This window comes from Callithrix jacchus, chromosome 6 (genome assembly GCF_049354715.1).
Source record: "Callithrix jacchus isolate 240 chromosome 6, calJac240_pri, whole genome shotgun sequence".
Lineage (NCBI taxonomy): Eukaryota > Metazoa > Chordata > Mammalia > Primates > Cebidae > Callithrix > Callithrix jacchus.
In genome coordinates this window covers 107,889,066-107,912,068 of record NC_133507.1, presented here as the reverse complement: position 1 = coordinate 107,912,068, position 23,003 = coordinate 107,889,066, and positions in this window count along the sequence as shown.

The window sequence follows — 23,003 nt, the reverse complement described above, 5'->3', positions numbered from 1 at the left end:
CAGACAGTCATCCAAGACAAATAGAACTTTATTAGGTAAAAAGTGATACAAATGTGACTCATCTGCTCTGTTCTTGTGAAAGGCCTCCCTTTACAGTTACTCTGGGTTAATGAAACAATCACTTTATTCTGAGTACTGTTAAAATACCATTAGAGTCACGAATTTACTTATGGATCTTATCTTTGAAAAGATCTAAGTAATGAAACCAAGAACTGCTGAAGAGAGTAAAAAGATGGTATAATATTCTCTCCTCTTGCATATGAGAAATGTTTGATAAATGTGGCCATAACGTTGCTATTATTATTAGTGTTATCATTTACCACCTTTGAGACCTGTAAGCCACACCAGTGCTGCCAGCAAACATGCCTATGCACACAATGGCAAAACAATGACAGGAGCAACAACAACAAAAACCCCGCTCATTTACATTTATACTCATCTAACCTGAAAAGATTCCACTTGATCCACTTACGAGAAGGTTGGTATACAACCCTGCACCTGAAATAAACTAGAATGTCATTCTCATTATCCCACCCATAAAACTGCAAGAGTAGGGCAATTAAAAGGGTAAACTTTTACTTTCTTTCTTTTTTTTTTTTTGTTTTTGAGAGAGAGTCTCACTCCATCACTAGGCACCAGGCTGGAGTGCAGTGGCACGACCTCGGCTTACTACAACCTCCACCTCCTGGTTTCAAGCAATCCTTCTGCCTCAGCCTCCCAAGTAGCTAGGACTACAGGCGCGTGCCACCATGCCCAGCTAATTTTTTGTATTTTTTTTTTTTTTCAGTACAGATGGGGTTTCATCATGTTGGCCAGGATGGTCTCGATCTCTTGACCTCGTGATCTGCCTGCCTCGGTCTCTCTAAGTGGTAGGATTACAGGTGTGAGCCACCGTGCCCGGCCTACTTTCTTTTTTAATAGTTTCAAGAAGTGTTCATATGATATAATGGAATAAGCAAAGGTTTGAAAGTTAGAGAATTCAAGGTTCGAATCTCAGCTCCTGGCCTTACCAAATCTGTGATCTGAGCTAATATACTTACATGTAACATAGAGCAAGGGAGAATCTATATTCTATTATTTTTTCTTCCCAAGGCATATTTCTGGATTGAATAGCAGTAACCATGTGCTTGAATTCAGCTAGTTTCCATCAATTTTTTATATGAAAGGTCAGAGGAATAGGGTTAGATGATTTCCTTCACGGCTCCTTCTAACACTATGGAATTGCTATACAGAAATTCCTAAAGTTTCTAGTAATAAAATAGCCCTTAGTTGGCCCTTAGGAATTCCCATTATCCAGACACCAAGTTTGTTTTAAAATTTTTCCAGTGATGTAATTTTGCTTTTGTTTAAATCTTGGCAGACTGCCAGAGTTCAGTGGATGTAAACTTGACCCTTATGAATTTAAAGACTTTCATTCCATGAGTTTGGGTCAAAGTGAGGATTCTGCCAGATTCTAACATATTAATTCCAACTCTATGCTTTAGAAATTAAGGAATAACCACAGAATGGGTTTCCAGAACTGTTCCGAGACACTCTCAGTTAAAACTCCATAAATCCTGAGTGGTGTCCGGTCAAGAGATTTAAAACCCCTAAACATCTTGGCAGCCAACTTTTCCTCAAAACACTGTTTCTATTTTCTTTCCTCTAAACAAACAAACAAAAATTCTCTGGATCCTTTGAGAAAGCCCACTGGAACTGTTTAAGTTTGCATTTGTGATGCTATTGCTGTATCTTTTGCGGAGGTAATCAGTTTCCTCTTCTTATCAAGGATTCGAGGATTCTGAATGTACCCAAATAATGCAACTACAATTGCATCCATTATTCTCTATCATCATAATGACTCAAGTCAGAATTGGTAGCACTAGACATAAGTATCTGGCTTACATAGAAAAAAAAATAAGACTTAATAAGTTATCTTCTATTTTGATTCTAGAAGCCTTACAGGTAGCCACTATCAAAGATCCCTTTAAGTCACTCTCTTCTACATCCCTTCTTTTCTTCGTACATGTTAGAGTAGTGATTCCCAATCTTCCCTTGGTTTTAAGTGTTGTCATTTGGCCTCAGTCACCCAGTACCTACCATTCTCAGCAGACTCAGCAACTCATTTTCAAGGCAGCATCTTCCACCTTATTCCTGGTATATAAGGAGTAGTCTCTGGAGTAGTTTTCAAATATGTTGACACTCTTCTCACTGATGCATTTTTAATGTTTTAGGAAAGAGAGTGTTGACGTCTATTCTATAAGACAAAATTAGAGAATGGATGAATAAATTGTATATGCTATCTTATCTCAAACATTTTTATTTCCTTAAGTGTTTGGGTTCGTTTTAAGAAGGAAATTTTTTCATCAAAATTTTACTTAGTATAGTTCACTTTGAATACAGTTTCATTCAACTAGTTATACCAAAAATTAAAACTCTCAGCTTCCAAGTATATTCATTTTTACAATTTCTTTCGCATAATATATTTTCTTTTGGACCTGCCTAGTGCTCTCAGAATCAATTTTCCCATATATTCTCTTCACGTTTTATTGATTAGTGATAGAAATATCTGGCAATTATTTGGTGTGCAAGATTTTGCTACCTGGGTTGGACTTTAAAATTGGTTTCTGAAACATTCTAGGACACAATTTTTATTATGGGATTTGTGGAAATATTACAAAGGCATGCAGAAAAAGGAAAAAGTGAATCACTGATAGTAATATTAATTGTAATAAACATCCTGACAAAGCTGTATGTCAGATGAAATACATGGAAAATTCACAGGAACAAACCTTGATTATGGTTTCTAGCTATTTCTGCTAATTATTTAAGCAAAACTTGTAAATAGCCTTGCATTTAAGTCTATGTCTTGATTTAAGAAATTAACAATTTCAGTGTATTATTATTTTTATTTAAAAATATTAAGCTATCTAAATTGGCTCAGGCTTCCATAACAAACTACCATAACCTGACTGGTTCAAACAATAGAAATTTATTTTCTCACATTTCTGGCTGGTGGAAGTCAAGATCATGTTGGCAGCAAAATCAGGTGAGGACTCTGCTTCTGATTTATAGATCACTGCTTTCTTGCTATGTTCTCACATAGAAAAGAAACAGAGAGAAAGCTCTCTGGTAGCTCTATTTGTAAGGGCTCTAATCTCGTAATGGGGGCCTCTATTCTCATGTAAATCTGATTACTTCCCAGAGATTTCATCTCCACATACCATTATATTGGGGGGTTAGGGCTTCAACATATTAATTTGAAGGGAAAAAAATACAGTACATTGTATAAGGCTGCAGTCCTCAAAATTGTGTCACCAGGACCAGTTTCATGGAAGACAATTTATTTTCCATCAGGATCCTGGTAGGGAGGGTGGATGGTTTCGAGATGAAGCTGTTCTACCTCAGATCATCAGGCATTAGTTAGATTCTCATAATAAGCACTAAATCACCTATGTCCCTTGCATGCACAGTTCACAATTGCATGCACAGCGTCTCAATTCTGTGAGATTCTGATGCCACCACTAATCTGACAGGAGGTGGGGCCCAGGCTGCAATGCTGTCTCATGGGCAGTTCACCTCCTGCTGTGCAGCCTAGCTCTTAGCAGGCCACACACAGGTATCAGTCCATGGCCTTGGGGATGGGGATATCTAGTATAAGATGTATTTACATACAACGTTTTAGTAAATAATCCAACATTGTAACCACTACCACTATCAAGATACAGGGCAAATCCATTATGCTAAAAAGGTTTCATATGTCCTAATGTTGATCTCCTCTCCTACCTTTGGTCCCATAGATCCACCACCGCTTCTTGTCTTTATAGTTGTCTCTTCTTATGTTTTATATAAATGAGTTCATATAGTAGTCTCTCGTGTTTTACTTTTTAGCATAATGTTTGGGGGTATAACTATGTTCATTTATATTGCTGAGTATTTACTATTCCACAGGCTCAGAGACATGATTTGTATTAGTCCATTCTCTCACTGTCATAAAGAAATACCTGAGACTGGAAAATTTATAAAGCCAAGCGGTTTAGTTAGTTCACAGTTCTGCAGGCTGTATAAGAAACATTGCAGGGCAGGCCATAGAGGGGAGGCACCACACACACACACAACCAAATTTGTGAGAACTGTATCATGAGAACAGCAACAAAGGGGGGAAATCTGCCCCCATGATCCAATCACCTCCCACCAGGCTCCACCTCCAACATTAGGATTCACAATTCAATGTGAGATTTGAGTAGGTACTTAATACAAATCATATCACCATTATTGTTTATCACTAATTGACAGCCATGTGTATGGCTCTGTGGTTTGGGCTATGATGAAGAATGCTGCTATGAACATTCACATACACATTCTTTGGTGAATATATATATTTTCATTTCTTTTTGAGGAAATACCTAGAAGAAGAGTTCCTGGATCATATGTAAGCATATATTTGACTTTATAAAATACTGCTATGCTGTTTTCCCAAGTGGCAGTTTAACTTTGCATTTTCAACTAACACATGAGGTTTCTGTTGCTCCACATCTTCACAAACACTTGGCATGATTAGTCTTTTTAAATTTAGCTATTCTTATGAGCACGCTAAGGTATCTTGACATTTTCATTTTCATTTCTCTGATAACTACTGATATTAAGCATCTATTAATGTGTCTATTGTCCATTTCTTTACTAAATTTCTGTTTAAACACTTCACTCTATTTTTATTTGTCTTAATATGAGTTGTGAATTCTTTTTAGCTTTTCTAAGGTATGTATAGCTGTTCCCCAATCTGTGGCTTGATTTTTTCCTTTTGAAGAGTGAATATTTTTAATTGTTATAAAGCCCTTTAAAAATTTTTTAAATTAAAATGTTAATAAAGTTTTTTATTTTTATGTGAATGAGTAATTTCTGTCTAACCCATGATTACAAATATTTGATTCTATTTTCTTTTAAAAGTTTAGTAATTTTCACTTCTTATATTTAGGTATGTACTCTATTTTGAGTCAATGTATGTGTATACTTCAAAATAAGGGTCAAGGTTTTTTTTCCCTTATATTGTGTTTTATAATTAATTTCTTAACTAAGCTGTCAAATGGCAAAGTCATCACAAACTACTTCATTTGAATTCCTCAAACACATTACACTATTGACTTAATTCCAAGAGACAACAGTTAATTCAATTAACTGCTTCAACAAAGTAAGCTATGGGCTAACAGATGTCTATCTCTCAATTGTTATAGTTATTTTAGATTTTTATTTTGTTCTAAGTAAACCAGATGACTAACATTAGAATCCTTTTATTTCTCTGAAGGTCATTCACCAGGGTCTTTTCTGCTGCGAATTATGTTACACGAAGTGTTCTTGGTTGCAAGCAATAGATACTATGATTAGAATATGGAGAAATGGACAGATGGCCAGAATGTGTAGTAAGCTTGCATTAAGTGATGTCAGTCACCCAGGCCTAGGTCTAACTGAAGTGATAGAATTCCTCACATATTTTAGACCAGCTCAATAAATGACTGAATATGCCTACCTTCAAGACCCTTCAGAATAATTGTGGCAGTTGGAGAGTTAGGAGTGGCACGTGACAGGTGGGTTGTGACAGAGTATCTCAGGATCAGGCCAAATGCCATTATTTCATCTTCCTTAACATTGGGTTTTATGGGAAGCACCTTTGTGAGTGCAAGGCTAGTTAAAGCCTAGCCTAGCTCAAGTCATGAAAGGGAGCTCTACCCTCGAAGGCATAACCTGAGAGCAATGATCCAAGAGTAAAGAGAAGAAATTAATTCATATCCACTCTCTACTGTGTATCATGTATGTGCTTAGTAATCTTTAGCTGTTGTATCAATAATCATCTTGGTAAGTAAAATAATCCTCATTTTATTCTTATTCATAAGAAAACTGAAACTGTGAGTTTAAATAAGTTCTCCAGTCACCCAGGCAGTAACTGGCAAGGCCAATTGGAACTCAGGCCAACAGGATTCCTAAGTATATTCCTTGAGATGTGGAAAATGGGAAGAGGTGTTTTATTAACTGAAAGGGGGGATACGATACTTACAAAAGGAAAACTAATATCAGCATCCCTGTTCATAGTACTGAGCATGCAGATTTTACTATTTTAAACCAAATACCTTGGCCACACTTTCCGAATATTTCAAATTAGGTACTGTTATAGTCGTTAAATTGCATATGACTTTAAAGAAAGAGCTGCCGAAGGCAGAGAGGAACAGACTGTGCACTTCAGCTTCCAGGTGGACAATAACCAACACCTCATTTGAGTGTTTACTCCAGGCTTTCACAATTTACCATAAGAGGAGGAAAAGGAGGATAATCTCTTCAGAAACACAGGACTGTACTCAGGCAGTCTCCCTTCCTGCCTCGTGATTGAGACAAGCAGTCCAGAACATCAAGTCTGTCTCCACTCTCTCAAAGAACTCCCGAATATACAGTAGAGCTTAATACAGTGTTTATCTTCCTTTGAATAATGTGGCTGTGGTTGTGTTACAGTCACAAGGACAGGAGGCAGTCCCAGCACTGCCTGGGTAACTTCGCAGGTCCTCACGCGGCATGCCAGGGTGGATTGCCATCTCAGCTTGTCTGGATGACATGCTAGAATCCAGAATCCATGGTCTTTAAGTTAAATGATGCTTAAGGGGAGAGAAGAAGGGGATGGGAAGGGAAAGAAGGGACGGGAAAGTGGAGATGCAAGTGATCAGCCACTGTCAGAAAATGCTGGCAACCTCTAGAAGCCGGAAAAAGCAAGAGTTTCTCACCTAGAACCTCCAGGAGGAACAAGCCCTGCCATCAATATCCCTTTAACCAGTCAGACTTACTTTGGATGTCTGCCCACCAGAGCTATAAGATAATAGAAGTATACAGTGATATCTTGAATGGGATCCTAGAACAGAAAGAGGCATTAAGTAAAACTAGGAGATCTGCATATAATAAACTTTAGTTAATATATATTAATATTGGTTTATTAATTGTAAGAAATATACCATACTAACGTAAGGCATTAGCACTAGCAGAAACTATGAACATGGTGAGGGGATAGATGAGAACTATCTGGTTAACTACTCTGTACACATAAAACTGTCCTAAAGTAAAGTACCTGTATTTATAAAGAAATTAACATCAATATCTTCAAGGTTTGTCACTATTTACTAGAAAAAGTATTTAGAAAATGTGACAAAAATATGACATTTAAATTAGTTTGTAATGTATAAAGCATCTACTAATAAATCTATCAAAAGATATGTAATACCTTTATATGGAGAATTGAGATTATTTATAAGAAAATGTTTATAAGGTACCGTATACATGAATTAGATGACTTAATATAAGAAAAATATTGAATTTTTTTCAAATTGATCTATCAATTTATTGAAATTCTAGTAAAACAAAAAGTCAACAGGGGTATGGTGTTTCTGTGTACCTGCATGTGAGTGTTCACATGCTTGTGTGCATGAGACTATGGGTATAATCTCTTCAGGTAATTCTCTACTAATATGGAATTTAAAAGCCCAAGAGTAGAGAATACAAACTGTGAAGACATCCCTTAGAAGATATGACATGCAATTATGAAACTACAGTACTTAAGAGTGAGATACTGACATGAGAATGGACATGTAAGACCTATGGAAACATAAGAAGGAGTCCAAAAATATGGTCCAGAATTCTGAAATTGTAGATTATAGGAAAAAGTTGGATGCTTCAGTGGGTCATGCTGGAAAGACTAGTATCCATATTTATAAATAAAATGAAATTCAACTGCTACCTCACACAAAAATTCTTACACCCACATTTCTAATCAATCCAGCTGGATTATAGATATTCATAATTAAAGTCAAACAACTATAGAAGAAATAAAGAAAGCTAAAGATAAGATGTCACATTTTATGGTATAATTTTTTTAGCCAACATACACAATGTAAATTGTAAAAGAAAAGACTAATAAATCAATGTCTTTCAAAATTAACAATGTCTGTTAACCAAATGGTCATGGACAGGTCCCCGAAACAAAGAGCACAAGGATGGGAAATATTTGCAAGATGGAGGAATGGCACAGAGCAATGGAGGAATGATATGCCAGATATACAGAAGAATCCATATAAAATGTTCAGAATTACTAAACACAACTTAGTAGAAAAGTAAGTGCACAAAACAGAACAGAAAAGTAGGAAACCTCAAAGGCCAGAAACATAGGGAACAATGTTTAACTTTAGTAATATGAATAAATTCCCAGAGTCATCATGCTGAGCAAAATATTTAAGTTACATAAGCATTCATAAAATAAATAGTTTATATGAGCCAGGAATACATTAATCTATATATATTCTCTATATATCCATATGTATATATATATGTATATGTGTATATATATCCATATGTATATGGATATATATATCCATTATACATACACACACATATATTTATATTTATAATGTTTTTTCTCTTTTTAAAAAAGGAAAGAAAATGAATGGAACTAAAAATAAAATTATATTATTTTACGGGTGTAATAGAGGGTTGGATGAATAAGAAGAAACAAACTGGATAGTTCATTTACTGGTCAGACCTTGTAATTAATTATTGTTCTCACATATATCATCTATTAAAGAAATACAGTAAAAAAAAGTCTGGTTTATGCATTCCAAATAATCTACTAAGATCGTGAGTGAAATGATGGTTTAACATCAGCAAATATACACACAGAGAAAAATATGCTTATTGTAATGCATGCTAAGAAGGGAAAAGGTGAAGTCCAGTAGATACTAAGAAATACTAAAAATGAAAACATTTTTATAATTAATGAAGGTGATGAGACTAGTTTCTGAAAATCAACACTAATGATTTTGCTATATGTTAAAACACTAAATCTATTTTAATAAAATTAAAAATAAGAATATATGACCAAGAATTCCAAATAAATTAAACAATGAATGTAAAAGAAAGTTGAAGTAGATGTAAGAGAAGGATATTTTTATTAAATTAATAAGCTGAGAAATAAATGGCATGTCAAGTTTTATGAAAATAAAACTTTTTTAGAAAATTTTTAGAATTGTTACTAGAAAAATGTAGATATTTTTGATAATATGTATATTTCCAATACTTGTAAAGATTCACAAATTGTTTTAGATAATTCAACTACAAAGATTATTTTAAAATGAAAGAAAAGTTTACATAAAATAATTCAAATGGCAAAAACATATGAAAATAACACTCACTAATGAAGTAATTGTTTGTGTTAATTCCCACAATGTCTCATCCCTAATATTAATTCTGTGGTTTTATCTTTTTTTGTTTCATCTTTAAAATTTTAGCAATTTCAATAAAATCTTAAGAGTTTACATCAGTTATCACAAAGTAGAAAGGCAAGCAAAATTTGATTTGGTATAATTTAAACTGCCTGACCCGTCAACATTATAATACACTGTTAAAAATAACCAGACGTGATCAAGTATTGAGATGATTCAGCACTACTCTGACCCCGCATCATTTATGTCTTGAAAGTGTCACTGGAAGTAAATTTGTTTGTGACAACAGTGTCGTAAGAGTTTAGAAGACTGTTTTGGATAAAGTAAGGTTGCACAAAAAATAATTTTAGTTTTTTGGTGTGTGTGTGTGTGTGTGTGCAATTACACTGATTGTGGTGTATAGTCTAAGATTCTAGGCTTTGTACTTTTGGTTCGTCATAGTTTTTAACTAAAGATGGAAAATGGCATCCTGAAAGAGCACAGACTTTAAGGGTCAATAAGTGCTGGAAGCTCTATTGCCCATCTGCCGACAATGAGGAAAAGAAAATAAAAGCACTTAAGTTTAGGGCAAGTACGTAATCTAATAGAATGATAAATGTTCAGCTAGATGAAGACACTACACAGTAATGCAGGGCTGGGAATCGGAGTGGCACATCTATAAGTTAGTTATAGGAACCCAGTTGAGATCTGTGGGAGGAGGGGCCCGCCAGGAAGAAGGAGATGTATGCGCAGTAAAATGCAATAACGTTGAAATTTAACTCTCCTGTTGTCTTCATATAATTAATAACTTTTTTTATTCTCAGTGAAACAATGTTTTTTAAAATGTATTTTTCAAAGACATCATAGTTTCACTCAACCTACTAACAGCTACGAGTACCGGTAAGAAAGCCAAACACACAAATCAGACCAACAAAAATATGAAGCAGTACTTCAGTGCTTAATACAGTAACTAAAAGACGGGGAATAAGAATGCAAGATAAGTATCTTAACTGCAATGAAAACGGCAGCTGGAAGGGCAGGGCATCGGGGACAGAAGCAAATAAAATTTGCATAGATATTAAAGCATCTTTGTCAAGAACGAGATGGAGAATGGTGTTGACTTTTTTATACAGTTTAAAGTATAACAAATACAAATGTTAGGTAGGTCTTTTGGGTAACCCTAAAGTTTTATTAAATCGCATCATGATATTTCCATCTATATTGTTATCAAGCTCCTGAAGAAGACAACGTCTAAAGAACGGGAGCTGGAAACCAAACATCTCCCTCAGTAACCTGAGGGAAGGAGCCTCTAGACCCAAAAGAGGCTCTTAGCATATCTAAAGAATGGTATATAGATATTTTATATTAAGGCTTATTATGACATAATTTACATACAGAAAATTCACCACTTTTAGTTGGATAGTTCTGGGAATTTTAACAAATGTAGATATAGTACATGTAAACACCATTTCCATTCCCATCGTCCTAACAAACTCCTATTTTCTTTTTTGTAGTCAAATTATGTCCGGAAACACTATACTCTCTCAACCACAGAGTATTCTAGCCGTATGATTTTGGCTTTTAAGGAAAGTCACATAAATGGATTCATGCATTTTGTGTCATTTGCATATGGCTAATTTTACTTTGCACAGTTTTTTTTAACTTCATTCCTGTTTTTGCATGTATTTTTTCCTTTTTAAAAAATTGCTGAGTAATATTCTATTGTACATGTACCACAGTTTATTTACCAGATGATGAACATTTGGACGATTTCCACTTTGGGACTCCTAAAATAAAGGTGCTATAATTATTTGTATATTACTTATTTCATGGTATCTGTTGCATTTGTTTTTGGTGAAAAACTAAGCTTGGTATTGGTGAGTCCATAGGTAAGCAAATGCTATCTTCTCGAGACATCTACATTGTTTTCCAAAGTAGCTGAACAATGCGTTTCATTATCACCAGTCATGTAGAGTTCTAGCTTCTCCAGAACTTCTCCAGCCATTTTTTTTTTTTGAATTTTAAAATGCTAGTACTTACATTGTAAGATTTTATGGTGGTTTGAGTTGTATTTTACTTATAATAAATAAGGAGTATCTTCTCATGTATGTATTTGCTTTTTTACATCTTACGTGGTAAACTAACAATCTGCCCATTTTTTCCTTTCGAGTTGATAAAGTATATTTATTGAAGTATATTAGTTCTTTATCCAATATGTGCTTTCACAAATGATTTTTCCATTATATGGCTAGCCTTTTGCTTTTTTCATACCTTTCGAAGAGCAGATCTTTGTAACTTGGCTGATATTTAATTTATCAATATTTCTTTTACGGCTTGAGATTCTTACATCTAGTAACCCTTTGCCTAGCCAAAGATTATGCAACACTTCTTCTATATTTTATTTTTGACTTCTTATAATTTTAATTTGTTCTATATTTCTATCTTGGATTTATTTTGAATTGAATGTTGTCTATAGTGTGAAGACATTAGATCCTTCCTTCCCTTCCTTCCCTCCCTCCCTCCTTCCCTCCTTCCCTCCCTTCCCTCCCTTCCCTTCCTCCCTTCCTCCCTTCCTCCCTTCCTCCCTTCCTCCCTTCCTCCCTTCCTCCCTTCCTTCCTCTCCTCTTTTCTCCTCTCCTCTCCTCTCCTCTCCTCTCCTCTCCTCTCCTCTCTTCTCCTCTCCTCTCTCCTCTCCTCTCTTCTCTTCTCTCTCTTTTTTTCTTTCTTTCTTCCTGTCTGTCATCAAGGCTGGATGAAGTGCAGTGGTGTGATTCTAGCTCACTGTAGCCTTGAAATTCTGGGCTCATGTGATCCTCCTGCCTCAGCCTCTCAAGTAGCTGGGACTACAGGCATCCACCACCATACCTTGCTCAAAATATTTTAATATGGTTTTGCAATTAATTCAGTACAATCACTGGAAAAGACTACTGTTCTCTGTTGAATCTGCTTAGCACTTCCATTAAAAATCAACTGATCATATATGTGTGAGTTTCTTTTCTAAACTTTCTAGTTGATTATATTACTATGTCTACCTTAGGATAATACCATAATGCCTTAAATAATGTATTTTTATGTTGTGTGGATATAATTAATACCTTATTTTTTAAGACAATTGTCCTCCAACTAAGTTTATTTTTAAACCTTTTGTCTTATTTTAGATCCTTTACTTTCCCTTACGCATATTAGAATTAGTTGGTCAATTTCTATAAAAATACCTGGTTAGATTTTGGTTGGCATTGTGTTGAATCTTTCAAGCTGTGGATATAGTAAATTTCCCCAATAATATCAGTATTTTATTATTTTCTTAATAATTTATAGATTTTAGCATAAGTATCCATAACATTTTGTTAGTTTATCTAAACATTTTTCATTCTTTGATAATATTATAATTAGTATTTTCTAAAATTTCAGCTTTAAGTTGTTCGTTTGTAGACTATAGAACTGTAGTTCATTTTTTATTGACCTTGGATTTTGCAACATTAATACACTTATTTATTGCTTTTAATAGCTTTTTTGAAAATACCTTGGTACTTTTCTAAGTTAACAATCCTGATAGTTGCCAATACAATCATTTGTGCTCTTCCCTTCTGATTTTGCTGCCCTTTACATCTTTTTCCTTCTCTATTGTATTGGTCATATCTTATCTCAAACACAATATGAAATATAACTGGTAAAAGTAGACATCCTGGCTTTGTCTTGTCCCCAGTAACAGGAAGAAGGCACTTAGTCCATTAACTTTACTAGGCATAATGCTAGTTGCAGCTTCTTAGAAGATTCCCTTTACCAGGCTAAAGAATTTCAGTTATGTTCTTGTTTGCTGAGTATTTGTAGCTTATTAGTTATATTTTGTTTTTATTTATATATAATTAGTCTTTCATTAAATTAAAAAAATTCTTAGCTATTTCTTCCACAAATCTTTTTTCCCCTAGATTTTTCTCTCTCCTCCTTCAGAGAATTCAGTGGAAAGTATAATATACCACTTATATAATCCCACAGCACCTTGTTTTTTCACTTTTTTTAAATAAAACAAAAAAACTTTTATTTATTTGTTTATTTTTGCATTTTAGGTTTTGGTGTACATGTGCAGAACATGCAAGATAGTTGCGTAGGTACACACATGGCAGTGTGTTTTGCTGCCTTCCTCCCCTTCACTCACATTTGGCATTTCTCCCCAGGCCATCCATCCCCAGCTCCCCCCAACTGGTGTCCCTCCCCTATTTCCCCCCAATAGACCCCAGTGTGTAGTACTTCCTTCCCTGTGTCCATGTGTTTTCATTTTTCCTCACCCACCTATGAGTGAGAATATGCAGTATTTCATTTTCTGTTCTTGTGTCAGTTTGCTGAGAATGATGTTCTCCAGATTTATCCATGTCCCTACAAAGGACACGAACTCATCATTTTTGATTGCTGCATAATATTCCATGGTGTATATGTGCCACATTTTCCCAGTCCAGTCTATCATCGATGGGCATTTGGGTTGGTTCCAGGTCTTTGCTATTGTAAACAGTGCTACAATGAACATTCGTGTGCATGTGTCCTTATAGTGAACGATTTATAGTCCTTTGGATATATACCCAGTAATGGGATTGCTGGGTCAAATGGAATTTCTATTTCTAGGTCCTTGAGGAATCGCCACACATTATTCTTCAAGTTAAATAACAAGCCTAACCTGCCTTCATGTTCATTATTTAATCTGTTCTCTAACAAAATTTCCCTTCTTTATGAATTTTTCTTTCTTTTTTATTTAGATCCTTTGACATATATGCCATAGTTATTTTAATATTCCTATCTAATTGTTCCAAAATAGGGAGAATCTCTGGGTATGGTTTTATTCTTGTCATTTTTATTAGATTCTGGACATTGTGTTTAGAATAGTAAAAACTGAGATAAGTAGTATTTATACCTGGAAACAGGCATCACTCTCATTCTCTGTGTGGAAAATGAGGTTCCTCTAGTCAGCATTGTAGGTGATTTTGGGAATTGTCATAGTTACCTTCAGGACACCTAAGTCTTTACATTTCTGCATGGGTGGATGACTGGTTTATAATGCTTAGGGTGAGGCCTGAGTTCCATAATATTTTCTTGAGAGTTCAGTCCTATCCTCAGCTTCCAGGTGCCCTGGCCGGCACTAGCTTGCATTTGCTTACTACTTTGTGCCAGGTATAGAGAGGAAGTGTTCTTGCTGGGTTCTACAGGCCCAGTCTCAAGCTTAAAAACGTGCCATGTGCCTGAGCCTCAGCAATGAAAATTATAAATACAGAAACATTTATTTTCCTCCCCTTTATTTCAAACAAAAGTCTGTCTTATGATAGAAAAAGAAATGGCTTAAAAGGGGAAGGGCTTTCTGCCTCTAACACAGCAGTAGTTGAAGTTTTCTTTCTCCTCCCTCCTCTTCTTCTTCTTCTTCTTCTCCTTATTCTTCTTCTTCTTCTCCTCCTCCTCCTCCTCCTCCTCCTCCTCCTTCTTCTTCTCCTCCCCCTCCCCCCTCCTCCTCCTCCTCCTCCTCCTCCTCCTCCTCCTCCTCTTCTTCTTCTTCTTCTTCTTCTTGTTCTTCTTCTTCTTCTTCTTCTTCCTTCTCCTTCTTCTTCTTTTTGAGACAGAGTCTCACTCTGTCTCCCAGGCTGGAGTTCAGTGGTGCAATCTCGGCTCACTGCAACCCCAGCCTCCTGGGTTCCAATGATGCTCCTACCTCACACTCCCAATAGCTGGGACTACAGGTGCCCACCACCATGCCCGGCTAATTTCTGCATTTTTAGTAGAGACGGGGTTTCACTATGTTGGCCAGGCTGGTCTTGAACTCCTGACCTCAAGTGATTCACCCACCTCAGCCTCCCAGAGTGCTGGGATTACAGGAATGAGCCACCGCGCTCGATGGTAGTAGACTTTTTTTGTGTGTCATGAAGAAACTGTGCTCATAGTTTGTCCTCAGTGACAGGCACCATTATCTCTCCTCTTTGCCTCCTCAAAAAGCCTGGGCCTTGGGAGTTGGACAGTTTTCTGTCCCTTCCCCACTTGTTTAAAATTCTTGTTTAGTATAAAAGGAGGATGAAAGGAATAGGTGGGATTATGGCTTTGTGTCACTAAAGGGAACTCTCTCTAGACTTCTCTGTGTCCCAAACTTCCTCTTGAATACTTGGTAGAAAAATAGCTCATGAGCGAATACAGATATCTCTTAGATTTGGGACTCACAGTTATTCAAAACTATCTTATTAGCTCATATTTACTCATTTTCAAAAGCTAATTAAGATTGTGGCTGTTTGCTTCTTACTTACTTTGATAGTAGCCAACTCTCTTGTGCTCTCCCACCAAGGACAGCTCTCTCCTCACAGACATTCATCAATCTTTATGCTAGAATAAGAGATTGGGAGCAAAAGGTAAAAATAATAACCTCAAGGTTTATTAATGTTGAAGGCATTTTGTAAAGCGAAAAAGTCATAGAAGGACAGATATTGCATTGCTACACTATCTGAAGTTGTCAACATCACAAAAGCATGAAAGTAGAATGTTGGCTGCCAGGGACTCCCAGGGGAGTGGAATGGGCGGGTGGGCAGTTGTGTTTGGAGAGTATAGAGTTTCAGTCCTGCAAGATGGAAATGTCCAAAGATCTGCCGAACAATATTGTGCTTAGAGTTAATCCTATTGTACTGTCCATTTAAAGCTCTGTTAGGGAAGAAGATCTCATCATATGTGTTTTTTATCACAATAAAAAGTTAAAGAGAGAAATTCACAGCCAAAAACTCAAGATCTTATGTGACAGTCAGGACAGTAAGAGGTATCTTGAAAACATTCCTTATTATCTTTGGAAGTTATAGACCTAATGAGTATTTGCAAGTCATTTCTAGATGTGCAGGATTCAAGCTGTTCAACCCTTTTAGCTTAGAAAACATTCCGGTCATGCTTCGCCTCTAACATTGCTAAAAAAGACAGTCACTGACTTGAAACAGAAGTCAAAAAGTAAATATATAGCATAGGGATTTTATTTTTATTTTATTTTATTATTTGAGACAGGCTGGAGTGGAATGTTACAATAACAGCTCACTGCAACCTCAACCACACAGGCTTAAGTGATCCTCCCGCCTCAGCCTCTCAGGTAATTGAGACTGAATGGCATGCATCACCATGCCTGGCTATATATATTTTTAATTTTGGGCACACATAGGGTCTAACAATATTTGCCAGGCTGGTCTCAAACTCCTCGGCTCAAGCAGTCCTCCTGCTTGGCCTAGCAAAATATTGGGATTACAGGCACACGCATAGAACCTATATGTTCCCAGAATGTTTTCTAAGCTAAAAGGGTTGAGCAGCTTAAATCTTGCACATCTAGAATTGACTTGCAAATACTCATTAAGTCTATAACTTCCAAAGATAATAAGGAATGTTTTGAAGATACCTCTTACTGTCCTGACTGTCATGTAAGGTCTTGAGTTTTTGGCTGTGAATTTCTCTCTTTAACTTTTTATTGTGATAAAAAACACATATAATGAGATCTTCTTGCCTAACAAAGCTTTAAATGGACAGTACAATAGGATTAACTCTAAGCACAATATTGTTCGGCAGATCTTAGGACATTTCCATCTTGCAGGACTGAAACTCTATACTCTCTGAACACAACTGCCCACCCCCCGCATTTCACTCCCCGGGGAGTCCCTGGCAGCCAGCATTCTACTTTTGTGTTTTTGTGATGTTGACAACTTCAGATACTTCACATAGTGTAGCAATGCAGTATCTGTCCTTCTATGACTTGTTCACTTTACAAAATGCCTTCAACATTAATAAACCTTAAGGTTATTATTTTTACCTTTTGCTCCCAATCTCTTATTCTAGCATTACCAAAGTACTCATTGTAATAGGTCATTCTTGCATTGTGAAAAAGAAATACCTGAGGCTGAGTAATTTATAAAGAAAAGAGGTTTAATTTGTTCACAGTAATGCAGGCTGTACAGGAAGCTTGGTGTTAGCATCTGCTCAGCTTCTAAGGAGGCTTCAGGGTGCTTTACTCATGGCAGAAGGGGAAGTGGGAGCATGCACATTGCATGGCTCAACCAGGAGCAAGAGAGGGGCAGCGAGCACACTTTTAAACAACCAGACCTCCTGAGAACTAACTCCCTCACTATTCTGATGTCGTACTCAGCCATGAGGGATCCACCCCCATGACCCAAACACCTCCCACCAGACTCCACTTCCCACACTGGGGATTACATTTCAGCTTCAGATTTGGGCAGGAACAAATATGCAGACTATATCACCCATCTATCCTACATTATGGAAATTTGGCATATTAAGGCTAAATAGCGTTTGCAGCATTCGAAGTTAAATAAAACCTCAAAGACAAATCCATTCTTGTCTCTTTGATCATGCAACATATTTTTAAAAGTAAATCTTTGTATTGTATCTTATATCAAATAGTCTTAAAGTGATAAATGCCACAATAAGAAAATGACAAAACTGAAAATAGTTATTAAGTATCTCTGCAAGGTTAAGTCCCAGAGCAGAAGTTGCAGGAAATTGCAACAGCAGTTACATTGGTGGCCGAAACCAAAATGAAGTCAGTGAGTTGGGAACAGAACATAAAAAGAGAAAAATCTAAACTTCTAAATAACTGACATTGATAGTATCAAAATGCATCACGTGTAGAAATAATTATGGTTAAAATTCATTGATCTGACATTATCATCTGTTTCACATTACTGATTCTTCCAAATAAACAAGTGAACCTAATGTTCGTGTGATATGATAGAAAAGGAACAAAATTAAGAGTCATCGCCATAATTTATATTCTGTATTCACTTGTCAAATGACTTCAGATCAACTATTGAATCACCAAATCCTGGTTATTCATCCCTAAAATCCACAATAACATCTAGCTTCTCGAGTTCTGAAATGTAAAGAAATTAATGCATATAGAACACCTAGTCCAGTTCCAATCACATAGAAAGTATCAACTTTCACTTCTTTAATCTTAAAAAAATTTTCAAAGGTCCTTCGTACTGCTTTATTCTTCCACCTGCTTTTTCAATGGAGAGGGACCTAGCACAGATTCTCCTCTGGATAGCTCTGGGTCATCATATACACCCTTCTTTCTTTGAAGTCCTCTATCAATTACTGTCAATGTAATTCAAGTAGCAATTAATCATTGCCTACCTTGTGACATCTCTTCTCTTGTGGTCTTGCACTGCTAATCAGCAGCTTGAGTTTTAAACTTACTCTTGATGACTTTCTCTATTAGTTTGTAAGCACCTTAAAAGCTGAGGATTTCTTTAAGATTTTTCTTTCAACAATGTTTTAGTGAACATAGTAAAATGAAAAGTTGTTGCTGATACTTTTTTAAAAAATAAAGCTTGCTTATATAAATATATTTTTAATAAGATACTTAGGGGCTCCAAATTCATACAGGATGGTTTGTCCCTGCACTAAATGGTCCTGTCAAACCATTTTTTTGGTGGGGGGGACAGTGTTTCACTCTTTTTGCCTAGACTGGAGTGAAATGGTGCAATCTGGGTTCACTGCAAGACCTCTGCCTCCCAGGTCTAAAAGATTTTCCTGTCTCAGCCTCCAGTGTAGCTGGGATTACAAATGTGCACTACCGTTCCTGGCTAATTTTTTTAATTTTTTTAGTAGAGATGGGATTTTACCATATTGGTCATGCTGCTCTCGAACTCCTGACCTCAAGTGATCCACGTGCCTCAGCCACCCAAAGTGCTGGGTTTACAGGTGTGAGCCACCATGCCTGGCCTAAACTATTATTTTTGATAGCTATTTTTAAAAATTAATAATTTTGTTCTCTTTAATGTGTCTTCCTCAAGTAGTCCATCTCACCCATACTCAGGGTTTCTAAAATGTGTTTTATTACTACAGAACAGCTCCCATATCAGTGCATTTCCTTTATTATATCTTGAAGCTAATCAATTCTGATGACCTGAAGGGTCCACCAATCAAACAAGTGGATATGCTTTGTAAAAATAATTTTGCTTGGCTGGACGCAGTGGCTCACACCTATAATCCCAGCACTTTGGGAGGTCAAGGCTCACGGATCATGGATCAGGAGGTCAAGACCATCCTGGCTAACAGAGTGAAACCCCATCTCTACTAAAAAAAAAAAAAAAAAATTAGCTGAGCATGCCTACAGTCCTAGCTACTTGGGATGCTGAGGCAGGAGAATGGCTTGAGCCTGGGAGGTAGAGGTTACAGTGAGAAGAGATCATGCCACTGCACTCTATCCTGGGCAACAGAGCAAGACTCTGTTTCCATATATATATATATATATATATATATATTTTTTTTTTTCTCAATAGCACATGGGGCCATATGTTGTAGCTCTTTTTTCTAAGTGAGATTTACCTCGTTTTTCAAAATGCACTGCTTTAGTAGTTTTACTGAATCATTTAAGAGAATTGTTAAAAATATAGATTTTTACCATAAATAAATATTCTGATTAAGGAAATAATACAGTTGTGATTGCCAACTAAGAAATCACAGATGATCTAAAGTTCAAAAAATATTATGAATTTAGCAATTTATTGTGCCTAACAACCTTTCCCTCTTTACCTTCCTAGATGATATGCTACTTCTTGACTGCATTTTTTCTTTTTTTTTTGAGAAGTCTCACTCTGTCGCCTAGGCTGGAGTGCAGTGGCGCTATCTCGGCTCACCACAATCTCCGCCTCCCGGGTCCAAGCAATTCTCCTGCCTCAGCCTCCGGAGTAGCTGGGACCACAGGCGCGTGCCACCATGCCCGGTTAATTTTTTTGTATTTTTAGTAGGAGGGATTTCAAGGTGTTAGCCAGGATGGTCTGGATCTCCTGAACTTGTGATGCTCCCACTTCTGCCTCCCAAAGTGCTGGGATTACAGGCATGAGCTACCGCGCCTGGCAACACACCTTTAATTACTTTACAGTTTTTATTTTTGTTCATTTTTAATTTTTGTTTCTTTATTCTACATATATTTATTGATTTCTATTTCTGGCCCTGGATAATTATATTTTCCATAGTCCGTACTCACTCTTTCTGCCATCAATATGTTACAGGTAAGCACGTGCACACACACACACACACACACACACAAACACACACACACACACACACAGCTTTTAAAAAATCTTAACTATAGACAGGTTTTAAGGCAAGGGCTTCATACTTCTCCATAATTCTATTCAAGTCTCACAAATATCCTATTTTTGAGGGGAATTCAGAAAATATGGAAGCAGGGATTGGTAAAATTAAGTAAGTTATCCAAAGTTATATAGCTGGAATTTATTAGACAAAATTTTAAACTCAAGATCTTCTATGTCCAGAGACATGCTCCTATTAACCTCCCCAGAGAGAGATTAAGGACTTCCAGAATTTTTTCTTTAGATATTATGAGCAATGCCTAATCATTTATATTTATGGCATCATTTACCAAAGAGTAAATTGATGTGTGTTGGCAAAGAACTATAATGTTATCTGGTTTCTAACAGCTTCATTTCTATAAAGTTGATATGAATAGCAACAAAAATTCTTAGAAAAATCTAACTCAGTTGCTAAATAATTTCTACATACAAAAATGAAACAGATATTTAGATTTAATATGTGCTTGTTATTGATCTTGTATTTTCCTGTCACTTTTTGCTAAAATATTGTATGTTTATTAACGTGGTGATAACGCAGCAAATCCACTGTGATGAATAGATACAGGTCTTGTCAATTTTACTCATCTTTCTCTCAGAGAAACAATTCCCTTTAAAGTTGATGTATAGGCAAAACAGGTTAAGGAGATGAGACATGAAGGAAACTTAGGGGAATTCTGAGAGTCATTTGCTTTGACAGCCAAATCAAATACTGGACATTAATATAAATTGTGTTCTAACATGACTGAACAATGCAAGATTTAAACACATACACATAGATGGAGAGTGAGAGAGGATATAAGTATTTGCACCCTTCATGCCTAACTGTTAAAAGAAAACTCAGATGACCGTAACAGTACTATGTTATATATATGCTAATGTCTTTACTCTCCCAAATCTGTTTCTTTTTCTTTTGCATCGAATAACCCTCTCCTCATATTTTTGCCTAACCAACTCTTTCCCATCCTTCAAGAAATGACTCAGCAGTTATATGTCCACCATTTTATAGTGGATTTTCAAAATTCCCAGTTTTTTTTTCTCCCGTGAGTCTGATAGATTTATTTGCAGCTATATTTGCAATCATTTGACTACCGTTTAAGACAGTGGCTGATATAGGCCTTCTCAGCATCAGTTATTGTCGATTACACTTGACCAGCATGTGACTGAATTGAATCGTCACTGTGATTTTCATCTGCTTGAGTGCAAACTCCCAGAGGATGGGGACTTTCTGATTTCACTAAAAACAATGTACATAATGGACATTGCTTACTATTTGTTGGAAATGTACTAATAAAAGATGACAACAATAAACACTTGGGACCACTAGAACGGGGAAGTCAGGAGGAAAGCAACAGTATAAAACTATTAGATACTATGCTACGACTTGAGTGAAGGGATTATTTATATTCCAATCTCAGCATCACACAATCTACCATGTAACATATCTGCACATGTACCACCAAATCTAAAATAAAAGTTGAAGGTTTTATAATGAGAAATAGGAAAATACCATACAAAATAAATTTTAAAGCATTGGGAATAGTGGCTGTCACTTACACTATTATGATGTTATACACACACACATAATAAAATATTATTTTCTTAATGCAAACAAGAAATACATGTCTTCCCTTATGTAACATGTGGCACAGGGTGTTTAATCATGAGTACTACTTTAAATTGTTTTTCTGTGAGCATGCACTAAGGAAACATAAATTTAAGATTAAATACTATTTTGCTTGACAAAGTCAAGCTCATGTTAAAACATAGAATCTTAATTTGACAGGCAAAAACTGCTTTCATGTTTTGAGTTCTTTAACTTTTTAAAATAAATCATAAACATATGTTTTCTGATTGAAGTTTGTAGTACTTAGAAATAACATAAAAAGTGTGGATAACTGTTTTCTCACTAAGAAGATAGATGTAATTACCTCTATATGTCCTTTTTTAAAGCACAGTTTTCTGTAGTACTAGGGTCATCCTGAAGTAGCAAACAAATCTGATCAAATAAATGTGTCTATTGTATTCATAGACTGTCTTGAGGCACATTAACATAATTATGACCAAATTTATGCTCATCATTGATTTCTTACATTTAATATTACTAATGCTTCCCATCTTTAACCACTGAACTCTAGAGGATCTTAAAATATAAAACCGAGGATAAAAACAATGTAAAACTATAGATTAATCAAAATAAGTTTGAGTAACAAACTATCATGAGCCATATGTGACATTAAATAGGCATATCTGATAGATGGCATAAGAAGTTCCAGGATCTTGAACAAAAATAAATGAATGGTTGATGTGCCCCAGTTTAATTGTCCCAATCCATAAGTATCTTGTCCTTTGTGTGTATATTAATGGCAGGCCCCATTATCATCAATAGTTATCTGTTGATGATCGATAACTTGTCATTGTGCCTGTTAGGCTGAATAAGGCTTCAAAGCAAACAGTGTTTTGGAGCTACAGTATTCCTTTGGTCGCCAGACCATTCCTTAATGCTGTTGAACCTTAGGGGTCCTATATGTAATGGTGACTGACACAATGCGTTTGTAACGCAGTTTGAAATTTTGGCATGCAGTGACTTAAAATGTAACTGTTGGATGAGTTTAGCTACGGGTTTTAAACAGATTGGTGCATTGTTTTCGATTAGAGAATGTTCCCTCACTCAGCCCTTCTCCTTTGCCAATCA